Source organism: Podarcis vaucheri, assembly GCF_965113315.1.
Source record: "Podarcis vaucheri genome assembly, chromosome: 4".
NCBI lineage: Eukaryota > Metazoa > Chordata > Lepidosauria > Squamata > Lacertidae > Podarcis > Podarcis vaucheri.
Genome location: NC_138762.1, coordinates 76,753,557 through 76,764,069, shown reverse-complemented (window position 1 = coordinate 76,764,069; position 10,513 = coordinate 76,753,557). Strand labels below are relative to the sequence as shown.

General features: G+C 44.9%; 1 long non-coding RNA gene across 2 annotated transcripts in view; it reads left to right on the top strand.

Annotated features, from left to right (window-relative positions):
• The first annotated feature begins 261 nt into the window (after nucleotides 1-261).
• Nucleotides 262-10,513, top strand: part of LOC309530925 — a 64,328-nt gene continuing 54,076 nt past the window's right edge. The window contains exons 1-3 of one of the 2 annotated variants that reach the window (XR_014218956.1): nucleotides 262-862; nucleotides 1,399-1,507; nucleotides 1,857-2,168. This is a non-coding gene — a long non-coding RNA (uncharacterized lncRNA). Of the gene's footprint in view, nucleotides 863-1,398; nucleotides 1,508-1,856; nucleotides 2,169-10,513 lie in introns of those variants that run through there. The other variant, XR_014218955.1, reaches the window with a different exon arrangement.

Here is a 10,513-nt window from a genome sequence, read left to right as displayed (position 1 = left end):
CTGAGTGGTGTGAAAAGAGGCTATTCCTCAAGAGAGGTTAGAAAAATGCTGCTGTTTTGAACATGCAGGTCAAACGATGGCTACCTTACAGATCTTTTTATTTGTACAAGCAGCCAAGGTGCAAAGAAGACTGGAAGTGGTGCACATGAAACAACACTGAGGCAAACAATTAGCCAAAATCCCAGCACCTGTTGTGCTGTCCATTCTTCCTTCGTGAAAATATCTTGAAGATAATAATAAATTCCATCTATACTAGGTATCTCCAGTTTACAAGGATCTGGTGTTAGATGATGGAAAAGATTTCTGCCTGAAATTCGGTCAAAATACTGGACTAGATCAGGGTTGGGGAACCTGTAGCCCTCCAGAAGATGTTCGTGTCCTGTTCCCATCAACTTCAGCCAGCATAGACAGGGAGTGGTCAATTATGATGGGATTTGTAGTTCAATAAAATCTGGTAAGCCACAGGCTCCCCATCCCTGGGTTAGATGGCCAGTTCCCACTAGTTATATAAGAGTTTTCCCATTCAAAAATGTATTTTTCATGTAGATAGGGTTGAAATAAATAAAATTCCGCTTTCTCTGAATATACAGTCTGTCTTGGTAAAGGAGAAAATGGAGTTCCCTGAAAGTTCCAGTTGCCAGATGTTCCGAACGACCAGTACCCTGGAGTTATGATTTGTGTTGTTCTGAGCGTTCAATGCAAGCTGCATTCTAACTGCCTCAGAACTCCAAGGGGCAGTTGCTTCAGTGACCAGCTCAGACCAGCTTCAGTCTTCTCCGGTCTTCTCTGAGGTCAGACACATGTAAGAAAAACCTGGAAAAAGTCCTTGCGTACCAGAGAGTGGTTGAAGAACCAATATCATGTAGGTACATATATTCAATGGTCCACCAACATAGCAGTGTTTCATTAGATAAGAACGAGTTGACTTTAATTTCCTTTTGTCCTGTCTGAATAATGGAGAGGGAAGGGAAAATAAGATGCAGAGGAGGAGAGGATTAGACAAAAAAACCCTTATTTGCATGAAGGGGGTCCATGCAACAAAAGAGGTTGTGAAGTCGTGCAGTTTTTTTCTGCCTCAGGTGTCTGAGCAAAGTGTCTACATCTGCGAGGAGAAAGGCTAGGCACATAAACCTCTAAGCAGAAAGGGCTTTGGCCCCACACTAGTCCATGTGCATAAGCTTCACTGAAAAACTGAGGAAGTGTGATTCCCAGCACCTGTGATTGCAGATGCAGCAGACTTTCCCATTCCTATGTCTCAAGGTGGGAAATGTAGAATTTGTCCTAGAATGATGGCATTGTTATGGCTGCGCATCACTATTTGCTCAGACTTTAGGGGATGTCCATATGACATTGTACCTGAGTATCTAACTGTTGTCTTTTGTCTTTGTTTTTCTCCAGCATGCCTTCAGTTGCCTGCCTTCCCTGTACTCAAGCAAAAGCACCGTCCCAGGCAGATTATGGCTCCCTTCCTGTACGGTGGCTGTGCAGGGCGTCTTGCTTCAAGTAGGTACCTTTGTCTTGGCTCTTTTGGGCTGTGTTATGTGCATCTGCTCCACACCCGGTGTCCAATGGAGAATGTTGACAACATCATGGGCGGCAGCAGACCTGGCTTTGCAGGGATTGGGCTCTGGGTTGCCTGTTCTGCTCATAGAATTTCTATTAAGAAGATAAATGTTTTGTGCACAGCATTAGCTGATGATGAGTCCCTTCCCTCTGAAATAGTTATTGCTCAGGACTTCATGCCATTAGCCTCCATTGTGAATGCGGTGACCGTGTTTTGTATGGCCTTTCCATTATATAACGTTTCCAAGCTTGGAAAACATGGAGATTTTATCTTTACTTTTTTTTCACAGGAGTCATTCTGGACATAGCTGCAGGAACATTTGTGCTCATTTTCGTTTCCTGGAATATGTATTCCATCCTAGCGAAGGAAGGAATGACGCTCCCTGACGTTTTGGGATTGCCTCTCATTCCAAAAGAGCAATGTGTTGGAGCTGCTATTTATGTGGGGGTCATTGCTGCAGGTTCATAGCTCTTAAGTGGAATACTTGTTCTTGGTGAAAAATATTTCTGGAGAATCAGGGAAAGAGTCACTTCCAAGGAAGAAATTGTTACTGATCCTAAAATTGTGGAAAGTGAGAGCCCAGCTCTGAGGCTAAAGTGTAAGGAGGATGTGTGAAGATCAACCCACTACTTTGGGGAGATATAGATGCCATATGCCAAGCTCATCAGGGATGTGGCTAAGGAAAGGCTCTAATCCTGGAACTAGCTTTTTTTAAATGTTGGCATGTGGCATTGTATAGATTTTTTATCAAATTTGTTGGTTTTATCTGTTCTTGTGCATATTCTGTTTGAATTTTTGTTTTACACTGAATGCTGTTGTATTCCCACCCTGGGATGATTGCAACATAGGATGAACTATAAATAGGGGAAATAAATGAAAAGTACCAAATTGCTGTATCTGGATATTGAATTTTCATTCCAAGTTAGATTCTGAGACCCTTCTTCTTCTCCTTTGGCAATCACTTGTAGCCGAGTAAGATTGTCTTCCATGAACACAGTTTTAACAGTGAGTCCATAAGTGACTGTGGAGGCCAATTCTGGATCCACACATCCTTCCACAGTGGGGACATAGGCAGCAGTTGATCACGGCGAGGGTTTCCCAAGCGTATCTTCCTCTTAGCACATTTCTCCCTTTTGTCCTGAGTTCGAGTGTCTTCAAAGTCCATGACACCTTTGGTAAAGGCTATTCTCCTCATAGGCCTGTGTTTCCCAGTTGTCGGTGTTTATACTACTTTTTTTTTACATTTTAACACATCCTTAGCAGTTCATTGTTGCTTCCCAGGACCAAAAACAGAGGGGTGTGTGTGTGTGTGTGAGAGAGAGAGAGAGAGAGAGAGACAGAGAGCACACACACTAAGCCCTAGCGCAGAATAGGATTGCCACAAAATGAACTCTCAAGCTTCCTTCCCAATGCCGCTGCCTTGGCCTCTATCTGCTGGCCAGGGAAAATCAGGGCACCCCAGGATCAAGAAGAACCCAGGATGCCTTTATGGAAATCATGGCTGCCCCGGACAAAACGGGCTGTTGCAGGTTATGAGTTGGGGGGGGGGATGGCTTGACTGTCACATTTCAATGTCAGCTGGATGGAATGTTTTTGTTGTTATCAGATTGTGGGAGTCAGTTTGGCATTTTCCTTTTAAATCATGTTTGAGAAAGAATAGTGACTTTTCTTCATTTTGCTTCTCTCCTGCCACACCTTATCACGTAACCTATCTGGAATCTAAGCCTTGTTGGACCTGCACAGCTTTGATAAATGTCCCCCCCCCATCTTCTCTACCGTGTCTCATAAGTCTCCTTGGACTGATGTCAGTCCACATCAAGAAAAAGAAGCTGTTGTTGTTCCTAACCAAAAGTGTGATAAGCTACTGCAGAGTCCTCAAACTGAGAGAGGAACTGGCAACCACACCTGGCATTGTAGTCTATGCACTGACATGATGGCTTGTAGAAACTTCTGCCTTGCTTTCTGTTTGTTTAGGTGTTGCCTTCCTGGGCGAGAGTCATGAACTGCACCTCACAGGACTACTAAATCAGCCCTTCCAAGTGTCCTTATTTTTCAGGGACAGTCCCAGATTTACAGAAGCCATCCTGGTATCTGACTTGCTTTTCCTTAGGATATCCTATTTTTATCAGAGAAATATTGGAAGGTATGGAATAGGATGTTCATATTTGCATCAGAGAAATGATGGAGGGTATGAATGGGTAGCCCCATTTGGCCTGTACTCTGAATTCTGCATATGAAGATGGGGTGAAGAGACTTCTGTAACCCTTTGCTTGGTCTCACCCATGTCTTGGACTAAACAAATTTATAAGCAAACACCCCAATATGTATCCTCCAACATTTCTCAGATGAAAACAGGGACGTCCTATTCCTCCTCCTCCTCCTCCTCCTCCTCCTCCTCCTCCTCCTCCTCCTTCTTCTCTCACTCATCTGACTGGGTTGCCCCATCCACTCTGGGCGCTTTCCAACATATATAAAAAGATAATAAACATTAAAAAAAACTTCCCTATACAGGGCTGCCTTCAGATGTCTTCTAAAGGCTGTATAGTTATCTCTTTGGCTGGCCGGGGTGGGGTGGGTGGGGTCACATAACTCCATAACTTCCGACCCTCCAACATTTCTCTGATGAAAACTGAAGCATCCTAAGAAAAGGTGGGACATTCTGGGATCAAATAAAAAACCAAGACGGCTTCTGGTAAAGCCGGGACCGTCCCTGGAAATTAGGGACACTCCGAGGGTCTCCCATGATGCATCATTACCCTCCTTTGGGGCAAGGTGGAACAATTCAGGCACATGTCAATAAGACATAAACGTTCAGGCCTTTTGGTCATTCAGTTCACCACCAGATGGCAGAAACTTCCTCTAGTTTAGCTAGATCTCACACCACATTTCATTATCATTAAAGCAACAGCCAAGCGTTTTTCACAGTTGTCACTCTGATATGATCTGTGCATGATAGAAGTGGCAGGATCTAACAGAAAGTTCAGATGAACCAGAGCAGGAGATATTGATTGAAACCAAGCCTGTTAGCCTGATGGGGAAGACTGCTGCATCAGCACATACAGGCCTGGAGTGGGTTGGATTGGCAAGCGCGCTAGTTTGATATCATGAAAGAAGGATGGATGATTTGTGACCTTCTGCCAGACCTGACTCACAAAGCAACTTTAGCCATCTCTCCCTGCACCCCCACCCCGCCCCCAGCAGCCCTACCAGATCAACAGTGCTGTCCACTTGAAAGGAAGGAGAAATTCTTTTCGAATTATTATCTACAATACAGCACAATCACCTATTTAGAGCTTCCTTGTTTATGGCAAAATACAGTGGTACCTCGGGTTACATACGCTTCAGGTTACAGATGCTTCAGGTTACAGACTCCACTAAAACATAAATAGTACCTCAGGTTAAGAACTTTGCTTCAGGATGAGAACAGAAATCATGCTCCGGTGGTGCGGCGGTAGCAGGAGGCCCCATTAGCTAAAGTGGTGCTTCAGGTTAAGAACAGTTTCAGGTTAAGAACGGACCTCCGGAACGAATTATGTACTTAACCCGAGGTACCACTGTACTTCTAGCTCTCGGAACATAGGTTGTGTTCACACCATGCATTTAAAGCATATTTCAGGTTGAATATTTCTGCTTGGCTATCTAAAAGATGCTATTCTTGATAGAAAACTATCAAGAAATAGTGTTCAGCCTTATAACTGCTGCTAAGGTTATAATAGCTAAAAAGGGGTGGGGGTGGGGAAGCATCTCTCCTATAGCTGAATGCATCAAGAAAATTTGGTCCATAGTAATTATGATCAATATAACATTATATAGGTAAAGGTAAAGGGACCCCTGACCATTAGGTCCAGTTGTGGCCGACTCTGGGGTTGCGGTGCTCATCTCGCTTTATTGGCTGAGGGAGCCGGTGTACAGCTTCCAGGTCATGTGGCCAGCATGACTAAACCGCTTCTGGCGAACCAGAGCAGTGCACAGAAACACCGTTTACCTTCCCGCTAGAGCGATACCTATTCATCTACTTGCACTTTGACGTGCTTTCGAACTGCTAGGTTGGCAGGAGCAAGGACCGAGCAACGGGAGTTCACCCCATCGTGGGGATTCAAACCGCCGACCTTCTGATCGGCAAGTCCTAGGCTCTGTGGTTTAACCCACTGCGCCACCCACACCCCAACATTATATAAGAATACATATAAAGCAGCCTAACAGGTTAATGGGGGGAAGTGGGTATTTTTTGTAATGTTTCGGAACAAGTTCAATGACAATGTCTGTCCTTATGCTTCTTTCAGTCTTCTGCAACAGTATTTCTTTATGCTCTTTATCTTCGGTTTACTTTATTAATATAATAAAATTTATTTCAAAATGGGAAGGGTAGCCTGCTCATACACAGAACGGGAGAAGCTTGTTAGCTACGCAGGCCAGATCTTTATCAGGATCTGCCTTGACAGACCTGGCAATCGCTGGACAGCTACTGAAAGAAAGGGCGGGGGGGGGGGGAATCTGGACCAAAAAAATGAGGGAGAGCAAAGAATTCTGGGAACTGTGGTTTGTTTCTCACAAAGGTACTGGCGAAAGCACTTTTGACAAGGTATGGTTCCTGGGATTCTTTGGGGGAAGTTATGTGCCTTCAATTTGCCTTAACTATGGTACATAGTATGGACCCTCCCCCAAAGCAAAACAGGATTTGGACTAAATGTCCCTTTGGTCCTTTCCAACAGTATGACTCACCATGAATGCCTCCCTTGTTTTCTTAGAATGGCAATGGTGCTCACCCAAAGGTGCTGGAACCCACCTGAGAGGTGCTGGAACTGAGTTCTGGTGAGTTCTCCCCCCCCCCAGATGGCACTCCTGCCTTTGGGACTGAGACACATTCCTTAAATGGGATGAACTTGATCTTGTCCAAGTCTGGATAATGCTACCCAAGGGTCGATATCTGTGCAAATACAGAGATCTGGCCAAGATAGATATCTCTACGTCCATGATAGCATGTCCCTGGAGACAAGTTTCATGGTGTGCTTCAGCCACAGTCCTAGAACTGTACCAGATTGTACCACGACCCTAAGTTCTTCAATATTCTTGAGGTCATAGTTGAAAACTGCACCACTCAGCTATTCAGGTTTCTGCTTTTGAAGCTTTCGGGGTTTTTTTGCTGTTATCAGCTGCATGAATATGTTTGGAAGACAAACTTTCCCCTCCTCACCATTGTTATTCTGCTTACTCGGACAGTTTTGCGGAGACACTTACGAAATTGTCCCAGAAAAATTCCAGTAACCTTGCTTTTTTAATGCAGTTACAAATATGGATTACAAATATGCAAAGGATTACAAATATGCACTGATACGAACAAGCTGCAGAATTCATTTTTCAAGATGAACCCGTCAGAGTGTGCAGTTCACCGCTTTTAGCTTGAGCTCATCCCTACTTTTCAACAAATAGAGCTGGCTCAAAACATTGCAACAATCTGGGCAGAAGCTTCTTTTCTTCTTTCCTTCTGCTCCCTTCTGAGTCCTCGACTCAGCTCCACCCAGACTCAAACCTACCATCTCCATTTATACCACTTGACATTGACCTCCAGACAATTGAGGAGAGCATCTTGCGGTTCTAGGCTAGGGAAATTGCTAAGCGTCTGATATAAGGGTTAAACCTAAGCTTGATTTGAAGCACCTGGTGGCTATTTCTTCAGAACCTTCTGCGGAGTCACTGCTAGGGATAAATGTCCAATTTAAACAATGAAGGGGCAGGATCTGTAAAATGTATACCTATTTCACGAGTTTTTTGAGGTATTGAGCCCAACAGTTCCTACAGTGGGGTAGCCCCACGCACATAAGAATATTAGGTGTTGTTATATGGAGTTAGACCATTGATCTGACTGGTCCACTGGCTCTGCCCAGTCTTCTGATATGAGATTCTTTAGCAGAAGATGCCACATACCACATGTCAACTTGAATAAAATATTCGGGGAGCCCTGCCCCACACAATCACATGATATGGTGCACGCACACCACTTGAATGGCAGTGCCCATCAACTTTGGGGGCCCTGGCCCCCTCAAATATTTTATTGGGTGGCCAAAGACCCCTCAGCCCCCATGAGTTGGCTTCTATGCCACATCCTGAACATCAGACCCATACCCTCTGACATTTCTCCAATGAAAATAGGCTTGTCCTATTTAATCATCATCATCATTCTGGGCAGCTTCCAACACACATAAAATATTTAACATTAAAAAAACTTCCCTATACAGGACTGCCTTCAGATGGCTAGGGGGTGGGATAACTCCATACCCTCCAGCATTTCTCTGATGAAAACAGGGATGTCCTACAGAAAAGGGGAACATTCCGGGATCAAATCAAAAACCAGGATGGCTTCTGTAAATCGGGAACTGTCCCTGGAAAATGGGGACACTTGGAGGGTCTGCAGAACTTTTTTGTGCAAAACATGTGTTCTGCTACCACACAATTGCCTTTGATTTTATGTTGTCCAGTGGGGGCAACCTGAGGTTTGCACACACTAAATATGGGTTATTGTAATCCACAGATACATCTGAGCCCGCTAAGCAACTTTCAAAAGTCTTGGTTGAAACACTGAAAAATGAAGTCCATGCAATTAGTAGCATCCTTATGGAGGGTGTTCTAGTCACACATCCCAGCTAGCTTTGGAGTGCCTTCTTGAATATCTGGTGGGGTAAAGAGCAGCTGCTGATCTCCAGCAAACATCAGACAGCCCTGGATTAAAATGACTGGTGAGAAAGTCAATTACCAATTAGAAGATGAGATGATTGCGATAGCAGGAGTGAGTTTCCCCCTGGGCAATTTACAGTTGCTGAAGAAGCCTTTACTTGGTGTGAATAACATTCCTTGAGGGATTTGTATTGTATTTGCGGAAGAGCAATTGAAAATGGTTCTTTAGAAGCGTTCCTGGGGAGGTGGGGGGCAGCATTTCGATAAAATGGGATACGCAGCAGCTTCTTTGTCACAGCAACATGGAGCCTCAGGCGACTCTATGGTCACAAGTTAACTAGTTGCTCTGTCTCTGTCTGCAGTCTGCCTGCTGTCGTCTTCTGCAACTGCAGTGGACACCAGCCATCACTGCCAAGAACTTGTGCCCACCCTGCAGGAGATCACCCAGGGACGGGGAAGTGAAAACATTGGAGAGTCTGAGGACAAGGACACACTATACCTTTAAATCACATCCAAAGCACATTCTTTGCACTCAGAAAATTCTGGGCACTGTAGTTTATTAAGGGTTTCTGAGAATTGGAGCTCTGTGAGGCGTAAACCATGGTGGCCAGAATTCTCTGAGGGGGGTAAATGTGCTTCGGAAGTGCTTTAAATGTAGAGTATGTACACAGCCTGAATCTGGTCTCCTGAGACTTTTTATCATGTGAATGTGTGGGTGATATGACACTGGCAAGGCTATCTGTGGAGCTAGCTAATGGAGAAGGAGAGGCATCTGAAGGTCCTCCCAGGGAGCAGTAAATTCCTCTCTCCTCCTCCCTTCTGAAGCAATGTCCTGGCTTTCTTTGGGGGAGCTGCTAAGACAGTGTGTGGCTTGATATCCTCACAAAACAGAAATTGAAAGTTTGGGGAAGGGCCATAGCTCAGTGGCAAGGCATCAATGTTGCATGTAAGAAGCTCCTGGGTTCAATCCTCATCATCTCCTGGTAGGGCTGGAGAGAACGCCATATCTCTAACCCCTGAGAACCAGTGTGGTGTAGAGGTTAGAGTGATGGACTAGGACCTGGGAGACCAGGGTTCAAATCCCCATTCAACTATGAAGCTCACTGGGTGATTTTGCAGCCAGACACTGCCTCTCAGCCCATCTTACCTCGTAGGGTTGTTGTGAGATTTAAATGAGGAAGGGGAGAACCATGTAGGCCACTTTGAGTGCCATGTAAAAAACAAGTGCAATAGAAATGCAATCCTTTTTAAACAGGCCTTTGGTTGATCTGATTGACATCCTATGCCTTTTTAAAAATATGTTTCTTTTTTGGGGGGGTGTTATTGGGTTGTTGTTGTTTTTTTTGATTATAGTGGCACCTTGGTTCTCAAACTTAATCCTGTCCGGGAGCCCGTTCGACTCCCGAAACCATTTGAAAACCAAGGTGTGGCTGACGATTGGCTGCAGAAGCTTCCTGCACTCAATCTGAAGCTGCGGAAGCTGCGTCAGACATCCAGCTTCCGAAAAACGTGCACAAACCGGAACACTCACTTCTGAGTTGCGGCTTTCGGGAGCCTATTTGTTCGACAGCTAAGCTGTTTGGGAACCAAGGTATCACTGTATATATTGTGGTTTTTATGTTGATCTTTTCTGTGAATCGCCCTGAGACCTCCGGGTGTAGGGTGGTATATAAATTCAATAAATGAATAATAATCAATCAATCAATCAATCAATCAATCAATCAATCCTGGACAGCCACTGCCATTCCATGTAAACACTACTGAGCTAGATGGACCAATGATCTAACTCAGTACAAGGCCGCCTCCTATGTCACTTTGTTTTGTTTTTTTAAAAAATGAGATGATGTTCTCCAACCTACTTTCCTCTTGCTTCTCTTAGCCAACCCCCCCCCCCCAAGCCTTCAAGCCTTCACTGTAAAAACCTTCCATTCCCCACCCTTCTCACTGCAACATTAAACAGTGTGAGGCATTCATCTGCCCTGGGCCCTGGCCAAGAAAATCCGTGACGACAGACAGAACCGACAGCCTCTTGAGGATGCAATGAATTCTGGAGGCCGCTTGCCTGCCTGCCAACCACATCAAGAGCTGCCACCGAGATCACATTCCCTCTTTAATTATGAGCAGCCGTGTGAAAACTCTTTGGGGACTTCTTCCAAATCTGATTACATCTTGAAATGAACCTGGCATCGCGGGGATGTTGGGGGGTGGGGGATATCTCAGCCACTGGCTTCTTCTCAGCTCCCTCCGTTTCATCCTAGATAGCCATTATTGGGGGAA